The 20799-nt window shown below is 46.1% G+C and overlaps 1 pseudogene; it reads left to right on the forward strand.

Moving 5' to 3' along the window:
• Nucleotides 1-325: 325 nt before the first annotated feature.
• On the forward strand, nucleotides 326-13629 carry LOC115308612 (annotated as a pseudogene).
• The last annotated feature ends 7170 nt before the right edge of the window (nucleotides 13630-20799 follow it).

Raw genomic sequence — 20799 nt, forward strand, 5'->3', positions numbered from 1 at the left:
CTACCAGTGGCCTAACAAGTAAGCAAAGATATTTCACCAGAATTCCAAGTAAACGTCATGATTATTTGTAAGTGCTTTAGATAATCGTGGTCGTCGTCATCACAAGAAATACTATGGATTTATAGACAATTACCTGAACTAAAAGAGATAAAAATAAATGTTTTTTTTTCTCTCTCTCTCTCTCCAGCAGCCCGAAATACTTTTCTTTCGTGGTGTTCCTAACTGCACAAAATTGGTGATATTTATTTCAGGTTCTGAGCGGCTGCAGCTTCCCTCGGTAAGCTCCTTGGCCCGCTCAGCGCAAAGGGCGCGCCGCGCCTTAAACATGCCGCTGCCTGCTCCACAGCACATTCACGAAATCAACCTTCCCACCTGGCTTGAATCGCTTCCAGACGGGCGATCGTTCTTGCTGTATGATTCTGGCGCACAAGACAAAGATCGTACATTCATGTTTGCGACGGACGAGAACCTTCGACTCCTCAGCCAGTACACTGACTGGATTGCCGATGGCACTTTCGACGTCTCGCCGTCGCTCTTCCATCAGGTACGACGGACGCCTATGTTGCTCTACATATGCCAGACCTGGCGGTTTTAAATTTTTGTTCTCAAAATTTGTATGTGCCTACAGTGCGACACTTCAATCTCATCATGTCACTTGCAAAATAGTGCGTCCTTACTTTGCAGGTGTATACCATCCACACGCCAGTTCATGGCAAGGTGCTACCGCTAGTCTACTGGCTGATGACCAAACTGAGCCAGGAAGCCGACGGGCGCGTTTTAAGGACCCTCAAGGAACGTTGCCCCCGACTGGCACCTCAGACGTTAATGATGGATTTCGAAGTGGCAGCGAAGCGAGCTTTTCAGTCGGTGTTCCCGAACCAAGAGTGACGGGCTGCTTCTTTCACCTAAAACAGTCGTTTGTTCACCGGATGCAGGAGGAGCACCTCATCGTCATGTAAATAAGTCAAGATAACAAGTAAATATTAACCTCTCAGGTATGACACCTTGTGTGCAGATATCGTGAGGACGGTGACTTCCACAGAAGAGTGGGCATGATACCGGCACTGGCGTTTTTTCGACCCGGGGACATTCCGCGAGGTAAAAGACATTTTTAGTACTAGCGGGCAAGGCCTCGTGCGTTTCATATCAACGTTGTGCCAGACTGATTTCCGTTACTTGTCCGGATTGGTGCTCGCTCAACAGACGACCTCAACAAAATGTTCGATTACTTCGAGAAAACGTACGTTGGCTCCATCCAGCATCGGAAGGAGCCGCTCGCGTAGGCCAGCACTTTCCCCGCATAACTTCTGGAGCTGCTAGACTGTAAAAAAAAAAAAAAAAAACGTAAGCTAACAGCCTTTTTCAAAACTGGAAAGCGCCGTGAGAGGCGCGCACGGGCAAAACGCCGTAGAGGTGACATGACGGCACGAGTCCGTAAATGTACGGCTTCACATATTTCTTAGTTCAGATCTGTGTTCCCTTTTCTTTCAAGTAAAAGCACATAACACACGCCACGTTTGCTCTAGGGATAGTTTTCTCGTTGACAGATGTTTCATGTTACGCGCCATTCGTGCGAATGCGAAAATCTCTTTAAACGGGGAAAAAAGACCCACCCGAAAGCCGGCGCACTCAGCTCGCGGACGAAGACATCCGAGCAAGAGGAGCTGGAGGAGCGACTGTCCGTAACGTGATGTTTACTTGCTGTGCGCCGCTGCGTCCGCTCGCTCGCGCGTGAACCGCTACGGGCGGGGAGGGCGGCAGCTCTCTTCGTTGTCGCGGAGATCATCTGTCACCATTCAACCGGACTAAGAATGTAAGCTAGCTCATTTTCGCATGCGCCTTGCGAGATAACCGAAGTGCAGAAGAAATCGAAGACGCGTAACTTAACGCAATAACGCAAGCTGAGTCAGAAAACGCGCCATATTTTTTTGCTTTAGCTTCCCGACTTAGTTGCGCGAGGGAAACCTATCCACGCATCAGACTCGACTCGATGGACGTGTGCAGGCGCAGGGCTCATCGCCATGAATGTTTGGTTTGCTCTGGGCTGAGTGGGCACTCCCGAACTCCTTCTGTTCGTACCTTTTTTGCTTTCGGCGCCGTCACCGTTTCGCTTTCAGGCGCGGTAAGAACCGGAAAAATCAGATTTCAACATGAAAGACTGAACCGCGGTCGTTGAATAATCATACTGAGCGCTCTCGCGTACTGAATTTAAGAGCATGTCGTGTTTTCTCTAGTTTATACACTGATGTTTAGGACAATTACTGGATCGCGTACCCCCGCTTGATCGCTGCAGCCCGAGTGCGGCCACCGGACGGCAATCTTGCATGTTGAGAAAGCGCGCTTTTGGAGCGTTGCGGAGGCTGGCGTCAGCGTGCTGAAGACACGGTTTCTACTCACTCGTCGTCATTCACCGAAGAAGTTCTATCAAACCCTATGTAAGACGTGAGACTTGCCGTTGAGAACACGTGACAATGTTTACGGAAGCGCAGTGCAGCAAAAAAAAGGCACAACTCGTCGAAAGCAAGTTTCGCCGGTCTCGCGGCATGTTCAAAGCTTCCTTGGCACCCCGAAGCGCTGCGTCTCTATGCCTTCGCGCGCTTGGATGCCGGTCAAGACTCGACATCGTGTGAATGTGTTTTGCGAGTGCAATGTGCCTGTAGCCGTATGTGCCTCTGGAGCAGCGGTTTACTTTACTCTGACGACTCTATTTGTAACTAAGTGGCGACGGAAGAGGGGGGAGGGTACTTCTTTTTTAGCTGTTAGACTGTTTAGAGAATACCGCGCACAACAGCTCCTCATCAGTGATCAGCGGTGTCTCATTATAAACCTACTTAATTTCACTTAACGTTTAAGCACGCCTGGCCTAATTGTGATTTGTCAACAGACTGCACGCGACCATATCGACCGCGCTTCAAAGATCTTCATTCTCGCCGCCTTGTACTTTTGCCTGCGAAAACCCTCCTTCCTTTACAGTGTTGCTCTATTTCTGCTGCTATGTGATCTATTAGAGTAGATTTGGATGGAAGACAGCCATGGTTAATAGTGCATAAGAGCAACTGTACAGATTGCTTTCCCCCTTTATTGATAGCAACTCGCCTGGACATCTGGATGCTCCGGAACTCTTTAGCCAATATAACCTGCAAAGACATCTATGCGCGACACAGCTTCAAAACTTTTTCACGGCACCAATTCTTGATCGGTATCCAAGCGTGCGAAGGCACAGAGACTCAGCGCTTCGGCATGCCAAGGAAGCTTTGATCATGCCGCCAGACCGTCGAAACTTACTCTCGACGAGTTGTGCCTTTTTCTCGCGGCACTGCGCATGAACATGTGTAAACATTTACACATGTTCTCATCAGCAAGTACCCGGCTTACACAGGGTTTAAAAAAAACGATTTTGGCGAATGAGGACGAACGAGTAGAAAATCTGTCTTCAGCAAGCTGCGGCCAGCATCCGCGACGCTCCAAGAACGCGATTTTTCGACGTGCAAGATTGCCGTCTGGTGGCCGCTGTTGGGACCGCGTGGTTGTCCGGGAACTTTGGGTACGGCAGGGAGCCGAGCCATGGCAGGAACTCATGTGGCAGCCGAACTCGCGGAGGACCAGGGAGCAGGAGGGGTGCCTCTTATATAACTCTTTATATATACATATGGACAGGTTACAGCATCTCAAGAACACATTCGAGGACACTGTCGAGAACACTGCCAAGAAAACACTGAGCAGCCGCTGGCTGCTACTTTTATAACGTCGCTGTTCCCCACATCCCTAGTAGGGAATCCCTATCGTTCATTGTTCGTAACGTCCAGGCGCGCCATCTCCCTCTCTTTCACTGCCACACACGACACACACACAGGAAAGGGCCAGATATCCTTAGCCGCGGTGTCGCTGGTCAATGTCGGCGGACAATGGCGCCATCGAAGTCGAGGAAGGCCGAAGACATCCATAATTACAGGCGTCCTGGCTTCCGTGTGTTAGGGGATAATCCCATGGGTGATCTAAGCTGGGGAAATTGAGTAAAGCCCCCTCCCTTGTCGAGGACGTCCTAAGGCTGTCGGTTCGCCGTGCGACGAGGTCAGGCAGGAGAAGCAAGGAGAGGGGCCGGACGGCAAAGTCGGCTAGATGGCGGTGACACTGGCGTGGGTCAGCCCGATGATCCCTCGGAGAAGGTCACGTCGTCCCCGCTAACCAAGGTGCGTTGGCGACTCCAGGGCGCCTCTCGCTCTGTCTCCGGGCGCAGCTGACCGTAGCTGCCTGGCGATGATGCTCCAGGGCGTTCACCCGTGCCAGTCGGTATGGAACGGCAAGGTCGTCTCCTGGGGCCTTTCGCAACAGCCCCTCCGCCGCCAGGAAGAGTGTATTGACGGGGAGCAGTCCACACTGGTTCTTGAAAGACGCGGTCTCACGGCTGGGCTGGCGACAGAGGTCCAGGCTGGAGTCCAGACTGTGAAGTGGCAGTAACAAAACTCACAACACCGAACCACACTCCGCGCAGGCAAGCGCCCAGCACCCAATCTCTCCAATCCGCCAGACCAAAAAAAAACAACAACAACAAAGAAATGCCTCGCGAAAGTTCCGTGCTATTCTATTAACGAAAGACAAGCAGGAAAAAACTTATTTCCTCCGACAGGTTGCTTAAGCGAAAGGAACTTTTGCAGACTAATAAAAGCCCACTAACGCTCAACCCAAAATAAAACGGACTCCCGTGAAAAAACCACATTACAAACCGGAACGTAACTCACATAGGGCATATCCCTATTAAATTCGAGCACGTCCTCCATATTGCAAACTCTACTGAGGAGAAAACCGCTTTAAAGGAACAACAACGCTAACACAACAAGTTAAAGCCGACCGAAACGCAAAACTCGGACTCCCGAAAAAAGAAAAGCTAAGAAACTTGCCGAATACTCTAGTCGACTCAATAACACTAAAAGCCACGTTTAGCCCTCCCTTTTCCCTCGAAAGTCATTCTTTGCATCTAGCCCACTGTCTGTTCTTGGCCTCACTCGGACTGTTCAAGCTTTTCTCCTTTGACTTGAGTGCAGGCACAAAGTTGCAGTCCCAGAGATCTCTCTTGGTCTTCACGTCCGACGTGACGCCAGGCCGAACCACAGGCGATGAGCTCTGCCTCCGTTTGGAACCTCGTTGCGTCGTTCCAAGTCGCCAACGCACCCCGCAAACCAAGGTGCGTTGGCGACTCCAGGGCGCCTCTCGCTCTGTCTCCGGGCGCAGCTGACCGTAGCCACCTGGCGATGATGCTCCAAGGCGTTCACCCGTGCCGGTCGGTATGGAACGGCAAGGTCGTCTCCTGGGGCCTTTCGCAACACCGCACTCGCGGTGCGGGGATGCGCGATCAAACAACTGTCATAGAAATCAGTGAGCTTATGTGTAAAAAAAGTTCTTGTCTATGGCAGTTTGTTTTGAGGTGTGCCACTAATTTCTACTAGAGGGCTGGATGGCGCATTGAGCGAACAGGTACGGAGCCAACGGAAGTAAGCGGCTTGTCCCGAAAGTGAGCGCTTGGCAGGCTTTCCCACTCTTACGAGCGGTGGTCCAAACAGTGTCCAAGGCACTTGATTTGTTTTTGTTATATCGAGAGAGCCTGCTTGTCGCGCAATAGCAGTTCATGCAGGTCCGAGAAGTCTTCTTGGAAGCCATTGTATGTCTGAGAATTTCAAGATTCTAGTTGATTAAGCGTACACTCCCCAAGTTCAAGTGCCCGATTCTCAAAAATGGTTACTAAAAGGGATTATTAAAACCCACGTAAAAATGCAAGAAAGCATGAACCAAAACAATAACTAAATCCATTATAAAACTCAGCAAACACTCGACTTCTGGGACAAGCATCGAACATCCGATGGCTTCACTCGTGCCCGACTCCAAACTAGGCTGAGCGCCTTCCAGGCCCCTATATTAGAGATTAGTGAAGTAGGCCTACCGCGCGAACGACGGCCATGCGTGCATAACATACCACGGGATGGCACCACCGACGTAATTAGATGCTAGAGAGCCTCAAGTGAGTGTGCGTTCAGCTTAAACCATGGAGTGTGTTTGCAATTTAATGGCGGCGTTAAAGATGGCGGATTATACAGTTTTCTGCATGTAAAAAATGCTTAACCTATTGAAACAAAAATGATGTTTATAGAAGAGTTTTATTCTTCGCGTAAAATCTTCAAGCATCTTGTCATTGCGCAGAAAGTTTTTTCGACTTTGCCTGTTTCATAAAGTGTATCATCATCAGTCGCTGCGAGACCATTTCTTTACATTGCCTAGCTATTACTCTTCCCGTCTGGACCATCGGAATAAAGTTGGATTAACACGTTGCCAAACAAACACTTTTTTTTATTCATTTATCCCGCATACATCAAACGACTGGAACCACCTTCCAGCAGATATCGCAACTATACCTGATTATTCTCTTTTTCGCCAATCTTTGTCTACATTTCTGTTTGGTGAGCCAACATGAGTCATTTTATTTTGTTTTTTTTTCCGTAAAATATATTGCTTGCCGCTTTTGCCAATGGCTGTGTGTTTTTGATATTTCAATTTCTTGTTGTTTGTTTTTTATTGTTTTGTCAGTTTGTTTTATTTTGCTTTGCCCCTCCCCTCTACAATGCTTCGGCGCTTGAGGGTATGTACAATAAATAAATAAATAAATCTGTTTATAACCGGATTTACGCTGAAAAACTACCCGTAGCCCCGTAACCAACAGCCAAATTTCGCAATTTAATGGCGCCCATAAACACATGCCTTGATCTAGCAGTTGAACACACTCTTACTTGAGGCTCTTAATTAGTTGCTGGCTGGAAGGAGATGACAACATGCCACCTGCTTTGGCCGCTATGATTCATTAAATACTTTCAGCAGATATGATGTATTACCGCTTGATAATAAATAGGACTGAGGTACATAAACCACTTCCGTCCCAAGGTGAGCTTCCGTAGACGAAAACAATTTTTTTCTTTCATGAAATTGAGGAACCCCAACTTACTCGCTTATCTTTGCCTGCGCAAAAACAACTATTAAAATATATGCTCAAGCAAAAAGTGGCCATTTTCCCAAAAGAGTATCCTACCCCTAGTTTCCCTTTTGTAGTAGCTTCTCCTTGGCTGGAACGATTATTGATGCCTTGCGTGGAAGGAAGAGCGGTGTCAAGCATTGTTCCGATGGCACCGATTACTTGAGGAACACTCGTATGAATCTTCCTCCCATTATTTTCATTTTAGAGAAAAATGCTTGTTGTGACATGTGTGGTTCATTCGCTATGTTTAAATAGTTTTGTTGCTTTGCAGTTGTCGAAGATGGGACTTATTTATTAGTTTCATCAAGATTTAAAGGCTATGAGGTCATTGCCAAAGTTCTATGTTTTTGCTTTCTATGCCCTTTTCCAACAGCAATCTTTTTGCTGCGAATAATTGTGTGTCATAATTGCAGTTATAATAGTTTTTATGGCACTGTGAGGAACTGCGAGAATTTCCAAGTATTTGCATCGCTTTTTACAATGCGATAAACCGGAATCGCCTGCTCCAAAAGCTTAAATGTGGGGTACACGCTACCACAGCCGTGATCAAGCACTCACGCATCTTTTTGCTGCAGATTATACTTCTGAGCATCGCCAGCAATGACGGGGCCCATATGCTGGACGAACCACAGGACGCCACGAAATTGATTGTTCTCGAGCCAACCACGGGAAAACAGTTGTTCCTGGGACCCATCTTGGTGTATTTCAAGTTGGAAGCATTAGGAGCCTGCCAGCACTGGTCTTCAGCTACGATGCCTCTACAGAAGCCGCTATCCCACGCCAGTCATTCGTGGCACGCTACCACAGCCATGAAGGAACCCTCGGACATCTTTTTGAGCAGGTTCGTTATTTGAATACTTTAACTTGCCGTCGTTCAAGCAACTATTGTCTGCTAGTGGTATCCTGCCCCGGTACTTGGGCTGTTTTCGTCGCGTCTGGTCTTGATTTCGGGACGTTATGTCCTTAAGTTTGCAGTGTGAAATGAATTAAATGAAATATGTGCTACAAAAGCCATGTTTTTGATGCAAAAGCTGCTACAAGCAGTTCTTTTGTAAGCTTAACCACTGATCATTACATTTTGTCTGTTAATGCACGGAAACATGCATTAACATGTTACCGTGCATAGCATGTTTCCGTGCACTTGTGCTTTTTTGCCTTTGAAACATGCTCAGATAATGATTAGGTTTGAAGTTGAACTGGGAGGGGGGGGGGCGGCTTCATTGTTTTTTTTTAGAATGCAACACGCATCTCCAATGTTCAACTCAAAGAGCTTCCCGCAACGTCCATCTGCATCACACCGGGCAAGCCTTTGTGCATCTTTTGACACGCAGGATACAAAACTACTTTATTTCAATTGTAGGCTACTCTATTACCTAGCTAAGAATTGTACTTGGAGTGTGGTTCGGTACAAGGAAAATAGTTTTTCTTCATATGTTCACAAATCTGGTTCCCTCCATTTTCAATTATATATAACTGGCTCAGATAAGAAAGATTGTAAATAATTTGATTCCCAAAAAACCAGGAAAGAGACTGAAGTGACACATTATTTCTAAGTTCACAGTTCACCATTTGCATCTCTGGTTTATTTCTATGGTACATACTACACAACAAGTAATCACCCTGTGCCACCTACCTTATCTGAATGCTGAGGATGCTTGCTTTTGTTTATTGGTTGAAGGTGATCAGGATCCTTCTTTAACAAAGGGATGGACCGGATGAGGAAGCAGTTGTGGTTGTCACAAGCCAAAATTTCTTCAGCTTCCATATATCCTTGCGATTCTATCCTGATAGCCTGCAGTTATCTGATCTTATTGAACTCTGTCATGCAACCGCATCGGGTAACTGTATTGCCAAATGTTTACGCGACACCAAGGGCTGTCTTTGATATAGGGCTCTGCTTGACCTGCATAGGCTATGCAAAAGTCGATCACATATTGTTCCCACCATACAATGCACATTGAGGTGTCTCCTCTTGCAACGTTTTTTTTTGCTCCCCTTCTCTGGTCAATACACAAACTGATATCCATGTGGGGTACGTGGTGCCATATGATTTAAGTTGTCTTCTATGTTTTGTTTTATCTTTAATTCCTGGTAGCAACCTCCACTGAGAGGTCCTTTTGTTTGCCGATTCACTTCTATCCGTACCTGGTTTTTATGTTTCCTTAGTGACGTATCAACAAGCCAGTCTACAATTTCAGGCACGATGGATTTTTATCCTAATTATATTGACAAGTAGGATCACTTGTGGCTCTGTTTTCGTTGTTGGAGTACCATAAAAATCCACACTATGTTTCATGGGAGTCACTTTAGATCAAGTTCAAGTTCATTACCTTAAGAGCATTCTCGTTGAATGCACTATAGGAGGGGGAACAAGATTTTGTAGCGGCAATAGCCACATTCTAAATAGATTAAGCATTAATTTCACGTACACATAAACAATTGTTTATGTGTACCTGTAAAAGAAAACAACAGCTGTAGATATTATTTTAGCATTCAAATGGTTCTAGAATTTTCAGTAATGAAAAAATGAAATCTAAGTGTGTCACCGAAGCCCAATACATGTTACTATAAAACTGCCAAATTTGTTTATCAAAGAATGCATTAGTTTCAGAGAAAAATTCTAATTACTTGCGGGACCATCGGGTCCACCTACTCAGCGAGCCAGCCATATTTGAAGGCCTTGGTGATGACATCTGCCTTGTCCCTTTAGTGTCCCTAGTCAGTCCCAAGGGGCGAGGCGGTGCCACTTGTAGACCTCCTGTATGCACTTCCAGGCATGGATCAGAAGGCGCCCAGGCGTCCCTCGCCTCAACTAAGCTCCTTTGTCCCACTTTTCCCTCCCAAGTTTTGGGAAGTTGGAATATCTGGCACAACTTGCTCCTTCGAATTCAATGTCACTTATGGAGGGAGACGGAAGAGAAAGAAACAGGTACAGAGCCTGAGTACCGGACAGGCGTAGCGAACGCGAGTAGAGAACGACGAAAGAGAGATTGTTCAACGTCTCAATCAGTCACGCGGTTTGTTGAGGAGCTGCCGTCGCCACAGTAGGAGTTGTGTCAAGGTATCCTGGTCACCGGATAAAAATGATGAACATTAAAACAATAATTTCGTAATTATTGGAGTTTTAAATATTCTGAAATCTTTCGTGTATGTCAAATAGGTGTTTTCATGTAACAAATACTCTAACTGGCCTAATTTCTGTGTCCATGCCCCTTTCAAGTAATTTAATTTGGGGTTTACAGATGTCTTAAATCACACTAGCACCTGCAGTGCACTTACGTGTAACTCATAATTTGCAGATATCGGGAGGTTTAGTTTGTCATCGCTTTCTATTCAGAACCTAACCACATTCCGCTTTTTTCCAGGTTCTGTAGTTGTTTATTTAGACTTGATTGCTCTGGAAATTATGATGATTGCCTTCCACATGAAGGCTGGACGTGACCCACTAATTAATTCTCAAGAGTACAGGTATGCACGTGTTTTACTTCCTACTGCATTTTGTGTGCACTTCCTCGAAATTTCTTACTAAGACGCTGTTCAAGCACCTCTTTATCTCTGGGAGGTGCACTTTCTTAAATAACACTGGCACCTGCAGTGCACTTACGTGTAACTCATAGTTTGCAGATATTGGGAGGTTTAGTTTGTCATCGCATTCTATTCAGAACCTAACCACATTCCACTTTTTTCCCCAGGTTTTGTAGTTGTTCATATGGACTTGATTGCTCTGGAAGTTATGAAGATTGCCTTCCACATGAAAGTTCGACATGACCCATGAATTAATTTTCAAGAATAAAGGTATGCACGTGTTTTACTTCCTACTGCATCCTGTGTGCACTTCCTCGAAATCTCTTACTAACATGGTGTTCAAGCACTTGTTTATCTGTGGGAGGTGCACTTGGCAGTAACATCTGAAATTAACTTGCGACAGCAGGCTTGAATAAACTCTGTCAATGCGGCAACTCCATCTTCGAACGCATTTTTCAAACTTCCCTTGCTAAAATGGTTTCGTAACATAAGTCACAAGTCGGTTTCACTGTCTAGCGTCTGCTAGAATGAAGCTGAGGTTCCTGCACTGCAGTTATGTGCAGGGCTTAAAGGCTGGGTCGTCTCAGGGGGTCTCGAACCCTCACTGATTTGAACGGATGGTCTGGGACCCTCCTCCACAGCCCCAGCATTAGTGAAATCAAAATCATATCTTGCAATAAAATAGCTTGTTTTCAGGAATGTGACATTTGGAGATTAGCAATTTGAGGGTTGCAGGTACGGTGGGACAGAGTCAGCGGTCGGTTTTATTTTATGTGCATCAAATACATTTTGTCAGAACCCCCCCCCTCCCGCCCTCCTCCCTTTTTTTAGGGACGCCCCTCAACTTAAGGGAGACTTCAAGCACTGCTTCTGTGTAACTCATAGTTTGCAGCAATCGGGAGGTTCGTTCTGTCATCACATTCTGTTCAGAACCTTATCACATGTCACATTTTTTGTTTTGTTTCCCAGGTTCTGTAGTTCTCCATATGAACTTGATTGCTCAGGAAGTTAGAGATTGCTTTCCACGTGAAAGCTGGACATGGCCCAATAATTATATTAAGAATAAAGGTATGAGCATGTTTTACTTTGTACTGCATCTTAAGTGCACTTGCTTGAAATTTCTTACTAACACGGTGTTTAATTATCTCTGAAAGGCACAGTTGGCAGAAACTCCTGAAATTAACTCGTAACAACAGGCTTGAAGAAAATCATTGGACGCGTCAATTCCGTCTTCAAAGGCATTTTTCAAACTTCCCTTGTTAAAATGGTTTCGTATCATAACTCACAAGTCGGTTTCACTGCTTAGTGCCCGCCAGAGTTCAGCTGAGGCTCCTTCAATGCCCGTACATGTAACTCATAGTTTGCGGAAATTGGGAGGCTTATTCTGTCCTCACATTCTGTTCATAACCTAACAACATTCCACATTTTTTGTTTTGTTTTCCAGGTTCTGTAGTTCTCCATATGAACTTGATTGCTCAGGAAGTTAGAGATTGCTTTCCACGTGAAAGCTGGACATGGCCCAATAATGATTATAAGAATAAAGGTATGAACATGTTTTACTTTGTACTGCATCTTCATTGCACCTACTTGAAATTTCTTACTAACACGGTGTTTAATTATCTCTGAAAGGCACAGTTGGCAGAAACCTCTGAAATTAACTCGTCACAACAGGCTTGAAGAAAATCATTGGACGCGCCAATTCCGTCTTCAAAGGCATTTTTCAAACTTCCCTTGTTAAAATGGTTTCGTATCATAAGTCACAAGTCGGCTTCACTGCTTAGTGCCCGCCAGAGTTCAGCTGAGGCTCCTTCAATGCCCGTACATGTAACTCATAGTTTGCGGAAATTGGGAGGTTTATTCTGTCATCACATTTTGTTCATAACCTAACAACATTCCACATTTTTTGTTTTGCTTTCCAGGTTCTGTAATTCTTCATATCGACTTGATTGCTCAGGAAATTAGAGATTGCCTTCCACAGGAAAGCTGGACATCGCCCACTGATTATTTCTTAAGAATAAAGGTCTGGATATGTTTTACTTAATACTGTTTCTTGTGCGCACTTCCTTGAAATTTCTAACACCGTGTTTAAGCAGCTGTTAATCTCTGGGATGCGCAGCTGGCATTAACTCCTGAAAGTAACTTGGACCCGCAGCCTAGTGACATTCCCTGGGCACTAGATATTTAATCTGAATTGTTCCCGCATCAAAACTTAGTTCACGTGTTGTCTGTAACTTGCAGCGGCAGAAAGCTGTAACTCTCAATCACCGAGCTGCATGTCATGAGTGACGACGGGAATCGTTCCGACATTAAAAATTAGCTGGCGTGTTGTCCGCACATTGCAGCAATGGACAGAGCCTGTTAAAATGTTAGCTGCAGTGATTTAACAAAACGGATATCTCAGTGAACAATAAATAAGCAGTAAAACGCTATCTTTATTATTCACTTAGACATCCATTTTGTTAAGTCACTGCAGCTAGCAGTTCAACAGGCTGTGGCCGTCGCTGCAAGGTGTGGACAACACACCTGCTAATTTTGTATGCAGGAACGATTCCTGTCTTCGCGCATCACGTACAGCTCAGTGATTGAGATTTACGGTTTTCTCCCGTTGCAAGTTACGCACAACACGCCAGCTAATTTTCGATGCCGGAACGATTTCCGTCGTTGCGTATCACGTGCAGCTCGTCACTAACTGTTACGTTTTTTTGCCGTCGCAAGTTACGGACAACACGTCAGCTAATTTTTGATGCCGGAAGAATTCCCGTATCTGTAGATCACGTGCATGAGAGTTACGGCTTTCTGCCTAGCTAATGAGGCCCCACGGAAAAAACCGTAGGGCCTCATTCATGTCATGCATGTAATACGTAGTTAATGCTGTGACCGTTATGCAAGACAACGGAAATTTTACCGGCATCAAAAATTAACTGGCAATTTCCGTAATTTGACAGGATTTTTTTTTACAGTGTACGAACGGATCTCCGAAGGGCTCCCGAGGACCAACAATCACGTCGAGTCCTGGCACAATGCATTCCAGAAGTTCTTGGGGCTGCATCATCCGTACACGTACGAGCTAGTGGCCGCATTTCTAGGGGAGCAGAGCTTGACAGGGCAGAAGCTGGCGGATTTACTTCGCGGAGAACCTCAAAGGAGCAGCAAGGCCAGCTAAGTTCGCGTAGCGAATAATCTGAGCAAGCTAGTTGAAGAGTACGACCAAAGGTGCATGCTAGAGTACCTCCGCGGTGTCGCGCGGTAATTCACTCTTTGAATTTTCTTTTAATACTCTTGAACGTCAATTGATAAACAATTATATTTCCGAAATTCTGTATCTTGCGTCTTTATTACGAGTTTGCGAAAATTGTATTTCTTAGTCTTCCCACAGGTCTGCGTACTCCACCAATGAAATGACGTAAAGCGTTCGATTCGAGAAGAGCAAGGCGCGTACATGCGCTCTCGTGACGCGCGCTCTAATGGCAGGCGCTCTGGTGTCGCGGCGCTTTCCCGTCGTGCGCTATGGTGTCGCGGCGCTCTGCTGTCGTGCGCTCTCGTGTCGCGCGCTCTCCTGCCGCGCACTCTCCCGTCGGCGCGAAATCCCGTCGACGCTCTCGTGTCGTACAGCCCCAATGTACGGCTCTGCACCAATGTCAATATCAATCCGCCGTCGTGTCGCGCACCGAAATCGACGGCGAAGCGTTATAGCAACCACTTAGAAGACATGACTGCGCCACTTTCCCCCCGCCCCTCAAAAAGAAACAAAAAATAGGCACAAAAGAAGCAGCAACAACGTGATTACCACTGGATCTAAACTTCACCACCAACCTCGCGTCTGCTTATCCCCTGCGCGTCTCGCAGCGTCTCACAACGAGCGACACAGAAGCACGCAGCGATGCAAACTCGGACGCGTCTACGGCTTCGCGGAGTCTCTCATCGAGGTTGAGCGTGTTCGCCGCTTGTGACGGATCGGGAATCCACTAAGGGTGACGTCAAACACAGGATTTGTCGTCTAGCAAGCTAAGTTGCCGCGCTGGTTGGTTCGTCTTAGTTAAACATATGAAATAGCTTAAAAAATTACAGGGACACGAAGTGCCTAGGACACACGTGCCATAGGCGTTCGCTGCTGTAGTCAGTGACAAGTTGAAAAAGGAAGGACATATCTTTCAAAGGCCTGGCATCCTGGACGCCCTCGTTGCCTATCGCCGTGCTTTGACTGCGCGAACACGCAAGAAGCTCGCCAAAAAATAATATTCATAAAAAAAAGTATCGAGATAGCCTTCTATATACTGAAAACGACTGGCAGATCGCCACAGAAGTGGCCGCCGAAAGAGAAAAGGTGGAGCGGCTTGCAACAGATGAGAGGAAAGCCACATGACTGGCGCGCTGCGGCGAGATGCCCGAAACACTCTCCTCCCGAGCGAACAAGTGTGTTTCGGGCCCTCGCCGCTCCAAAAGCTGTGCGATGACCTCTAGGTTCCCCGAGAAATTGCTCTTTGTTGGTATGTGCTACCAGAACCTCACGCTCTAAACCTGCGACCGGGCACGATATGGTACCGTCGATAAACGGCCACGCTATGTGAATATAGAAGAGGCTATGGGCTGGCTTTGGCTCCACGTGCACGCAAGGAGGTTCGCGAAACACTGTAGCCTAATTGAATGTAGCGAGCGCGGGCGGCTGGTTGGACAACTGAGACTCTGTCAGTGACTATTGGCGATGTACACGTCCACAAGCGTCGCTGTGGTCGGCATTCGCGATACGGCAAGCGCTCACTACGATGTCTTTATTACGATTAATTTAGGCTTTCGTCGACGTCAATCACAAAAAAATGTCGGGCTGGTAACTTTGGCGCTGTTAGTTTAGGTATGTGTAGACTGCAAGCTTACATCGCGCTGTTTACCCACACCATCAAGCTTGTAACGGGAAGCCAATGATAAGTAGCCAGAATTACAACTTGTGGAGTCAGGACCAGGACAATCCTGGTTGTGACATAACGCACAGAAACATTTAGCGGACGCCAGCGAAAAATATTGGCCCTAATTACATGAGATAATGCTGTCGAGCAGATACTACCGTCAGCGGCAACCATCAATTATCTAGCATTTTTTCCTTCTTTACGTCTGAGCACAAGTCTCCATCATTAATCTTTTAGTTTCCTCAGAACCTCACCTTCGCGCAACTTGTCCTCGGTGACTGCATAATTCGCAAGATTAATTTATTTTTACTGCTGTGGCTGACAATTTACGAAACAGCCAGGCAAAGGCAAATTATATTCACAATCGTTGCTTCGTGTTTCCTCCTTTGGCGCTCTTATTGTCAGATCTCGCATTCCGGCTGGGCGAGGAGCGGTAATTTTAACGCAAGAGTTTTGACACGCAGCTGCGTTTCAAAAGCTGTCAGCCACTATACATATAGCATTTAATAAATGATAAACATTATTCACTGCCAGCACCCGCTGTAATAAAAAAAAAGGTTATGGTTGCATGTTAGGGAATTCTGCTCAACGCGTTTAACTGCGGTAGCTTTATAGGATGGGTGCTGCCTAGAGCAGGATTTCAAGGGGAAGCAGATTGCGTCACTGCATTGTCTCTGCGATGAAGTGCGGGGTTCCCTTCTCTACCAGCTAGATGAAAAGGCTATGCGTTAAGTTTTCTCGGTCACCAAGCGAGGGAAAGCGCGTGTGCCAGCCCTTTTCGCGCCTCGTTTCGCGCGCTCTTTCTACACCAGATACTTCTGCTACTTTAACTCCTGACCTTCTCACCCCTCTCCGCTCCGCGCGCTCTCACAGAAGCTCCTTTTGCTCTTCCCGTTCCTGCGTGCTGGGGCCGTGGTACCGTCAGCAGCGCACCCGGCTTTCATGCCGGTAACCAGGGTTAGGTCCTGAGCACCTGCTGCCGTTTTTCTTGCAAGACCGTTGTGTTGTTACAAACCCACCGACCCGGGCATTTGTGCTCGCACATCTCTTGCGGTCGGTTAACCCTAAAAAGCTATCGCTTTAGAAAGATGACAGATTGTTCTCCAATATAGTTAAAACAACATTTCCAGGAAACGGTGGCAAAACTTGTTGAAGAAGAGAACCCTTAATAATGACAACATCATTGGCCGTACGTTTTATTTATTTTCGTTTTTATTGCACTCAGAAATATCCTCCAATTTGCTTTGAGGGTTTGAATATCCCCTTTCAGATGACGCATCCATTTTATCATCATTATCAAAATCGTGGTGGGCCAACAAGACGCCCAATCTCTCTCTCAACACATCCCTAAAAGAAAACAAAACAAAACAACTAATGAGTCTAGGAACATTTGCCTTTACATTACCGACTCGTGTAACTAAACAGAGAGTTACATAAACCGACTGCTTTGACATTTCACGCGGTGTATAAGTTGTGCACACATAAACCATTTGGGATTGTCTATTGTTCACCAAAAGAATAAAATGCACAGCCCAGAAGTCTCTTTTCACTTAAATATAGAGCTAGCGGTACAGACCAGATGCCAATCGTTTCTGCAATTTCCGTTAACCGATTAAAACATTACAAGTTAGTTTAAGAAAGCTTCACTACGAATATATGGCCCGTTCTCGGTTGCTCACGTCTAAGACGTCCATGAATTCGTGGGCTTTACAGCCGCCATATTTCCAATAGGATTTTCAACTAATTGCTTACATCTTGGCTTCAGAGTACGACAAGTTCTAAGGCTCTTTCACTTTAACCGGACCGCCATCACAACATTTGGTGGAGGACACGCGACAGCTCGAGCTGAGCCCAGTAGTTCAAAATGAAAGCCGACCGCCAGAGACTGACCCCTGGACTACTTTTTCAACAAAAACACCACAGCATTTTCGTGAAGGTGCGTCCCCTGCGCCTCTTCACTCATCAGCTACAATGCTTTTCCGAAGTCTGAAACAGCTTGCCCCAACAATGTCTCGAGGTGAGGCGTCAGACACTCAAAATCTCCGTGCTGGACTAGTACCCTACCGGCAGCGAGACCCTCGCACCTTCGGCGGCTTCGGAAGCGATGACGTGGATGACTGGCTCCGCAACTTTGAGCGCGGAAACCATCCGACCTTTCATACCACGGGAAACAGCAGAAAGACACTACTGACCGACGCCGAGCAACCTCCGATCTAGTCCACGTCCCCCGCATGAAGCCCTAAACCCCTCGACCCACCAGACAGACCACCGCCACCATGGTTAAAAAAAAAAAAAAACATTTTTTTTTTTGGTCGGGACGACCGCAAAAAAAAGGGGGGGGGGGTGGGTAATTTTACCTAAAAGAAGAGAAAGAGCCGCCAGAAAAATGACTAGGACACGCGACAGCTCGAGCTGGCTCCAATAGTTCGAAATATAAGCCGAATGCCAGACACTGACCCCTGGACTACTCCTTCAACAACACCACAACAATATCTATATATTGTGGAGAGATTTATTGCATGTGTCATTATTTTTTTCACATAATGTAATAAGTTACAAATTGTTCTATACTATAGACATATTTCTAGTTTTAGATATACCACTGCTGCGTTTATGATTCGATGAGCAAAATTACCCCGGGGAACTTTGAAAACACTCTGAACATTGTATTCCTAGCTAGCGTGTTAGTACGATGTACTAGATAACAGAAAGTATAAAACAGAGAGAGGACGAAACACACATGAGTACATTCTTTCATACGATGTACTATATATCAGAAAGTATAAAACAGAGAGGGGACGAAACACAGACGAGTACATTCTTTCAATTACGATGTAAGAGATAACAGAAAGTATAAAACAGAGAGAGGGCGAAACACAGACGAGTACATTCTTTCAATATCGGGCAAACGGGCCGGTGCCTAAATGACCACCCGAAGGCGCACTTCTCAGAGGTCGCCGATCCCAGCGAGGAAACAGTGCACCCAATTGTAGCATAGAGTAATATAGTAAACGTAAACAGAGGACACAGGAGCCGATTAGCGGCCCAGATAGTGTGTCTAATACCCTCCGCTACGTGGCGCTTTTCTGAAATTTGGTTAAAATTAATTAAAACTCTTTCTGTGAAAAGTGTTTATTTTTTAAATGGCAATGCTTTAAAACTGTTTAAAGTACTTAAAAAAAACTAAATAGTTTAAATCAAATACGTCACAAAAACCACGTGATGAATGGCGCGTGCCATGGCCTGCCTGCCTGCACGCCGTCGCCTCTGCATCATTTTGCATGGCCTCTGCTCGTCCCTGCGTCGTTCGTCTGTGCCGTGCGTGCCGTCCATCTGTGCTTTCTGCTTCATCATGTTCGGTCGACTTTGCATCAATCAAGGTGACGCACGACCGCCCGCGTGCTCGCATGCTCGGCGTGAATTCGTGGAGCCGATCGGTTCGAGCTTCTCGCGCTGTTGTTTCTGCCGAGCTGTCTGGCTGCACTTGAACGTGTGTGCATGTTGATTTTTGATGAGATTTTTCTAAAAAAAGAATTTATCTTACGACCCTGTACACGACATTGTCCATGGGTTTACAGATGACGGTGTTGAACGAACCTCTAACATTGCAGATAGAGCCTTGGTTGTTATGCTATCTGAAATTTCCAGGAGGTGCGTTTAGCCCCTTGCATACACTGTTGTGCACACTCCAACAACGTCTTCTGTTTCACGCAGTCTCCTCATTTCTCTCATTGGGGAGCTTAAAGGGGCGGTGCAACGATATTCAATTGGAATGTTTCTCACTTTACACAAGCTTACTGGCACTAGTGGGACTCAAGGATGCTCGCACGCAACGCCACTGACCAAGAAACTCCTTTGTTGCGCTGTAATTTCGAGGACAAAACCGAGTGTTTTCATTCAATATCTCCTTCGAAAAACCTGATGACGTAGCTGGGCGGTAGCAGTACCGCCCAGTGACGATATTTGAATACGGCTCATAGATTGGACCCGAGCATGGCGTGGACACTCGATTTGGGCTCGTGATAATCGATAGCTCGAGAAACATTCGGGTAGTGTCCTGTGTCCAATCGCTGCAATGACGACAACAGCCGAACCATAACAATGTCTGGAACTCAGCGCGTGTCCTGTGCCTTGCCAACCCCAGCGCATGGCTATGACCACCATTGGCGTCATATTATCGGCTCCAGATCACGGGGCCGCTTATTCTTGCTGCGAGTTGAGGGGGTGAACTCTGCCCGTTTTTTTTTTACTTTTTTCTGCGACTTCGATTTCGTGTAGTGAAAACGAGCGGGTATTTCACAGATCATTAATGTCAGGGATTCGTTCTAAGCGGTATTTGCGCAAAATACAAATATCAGTGCATCGCCCCTTTAAGACTGTTGGATTCACAGTAAAGGCTGTGGTCTGTGGTTAGGGGGCTTCAAACGTAAGCTTGGTGTGTAGGGTCATAAGTCATTTTTTTTAAGTTGACAACGAACACGTTTACTCTGTCTTTGATGTTCCGCACCTTCTCAAAATAACCAAGAGCAATCTCCAAGCCTACAAACTTTGCATTGGAAATGAGGTCATTGAGTGGTCTTCTATTGTTGAACTTTGTTGTTCTATCCATGAGATGAGCTTGCAATTGGCTCCGAAACTTACTGAGAGACACATTTTTCCAAGAACCTTTTTTGAACCATGGAAGAAAATTGAGCGCCTCACTCTTTTTTGCGATCATATCCCTTGTTTATGCCAAGGAACTTCCTGAGGCAGCCATGGCTACAGCCTATTTCTGTGATAGGATGTACATTCTTTTTGATTGTCTAAATAGCTAAAAAAGTCAAGAAGACAGGGCAGAAGTTGCGTCATGCCATTCTGAAGGGAGAAACTGAGATACTTGATTTTCGCCACCAGTAACTCGGATGGATTTCAGCATGGCAGTTCCAAAGTAGGGGGCAGCCATAAGCCATCATTGGGTGGCAAGTTACTATAAAAAGTGTGCTCATGCTCTGGGATGAGCTTTCAAGCAGCCATGACTTTAAGTTCTTACTTACACGACGCCTGCAGCAAGACACACCTGAGAACGTTTTTTGGAGCTATATACGACAAATGCTGGGCTGCAACAGAAACCCAAATCTGCATCAGTTCACCTCAGGACTAAAACACCTCTGGATAAAGAAACTGTTCGAACTGTCGGACAATGAAAACGGAGAGGATGACAAGGCTGACCTCCTAAAGGAGTCGCACATATCTTCGCACCATGAAAGTTTAATTTCAGGCATTGTGGAATGTCTTCCAATTGATAACTTCCCGCCACTAGATTAGATTTTCGAGCTGGCATCGGACATCAGGTCTAACATAATTGATGACTCGTAC

Source organism: Ixodes scapularis, unplaced genomic scaffold (genome assembly GCF_016920785.2).
Source record: "Ixodes scapularis isolate PalLabHiFi unplaced genomic scaffold, ASM1692078v2 PGA_scaffold24__2_contigs__length_7659602, whole genome shotgun sequence".
Taxonomy (NCBI): domain Eukaryota; kingdom Metazoa; phylum Arthropoda; class Arachnida; order Ixodida; family Ixodidae; genus Ixodes; species Ixodes scapularis.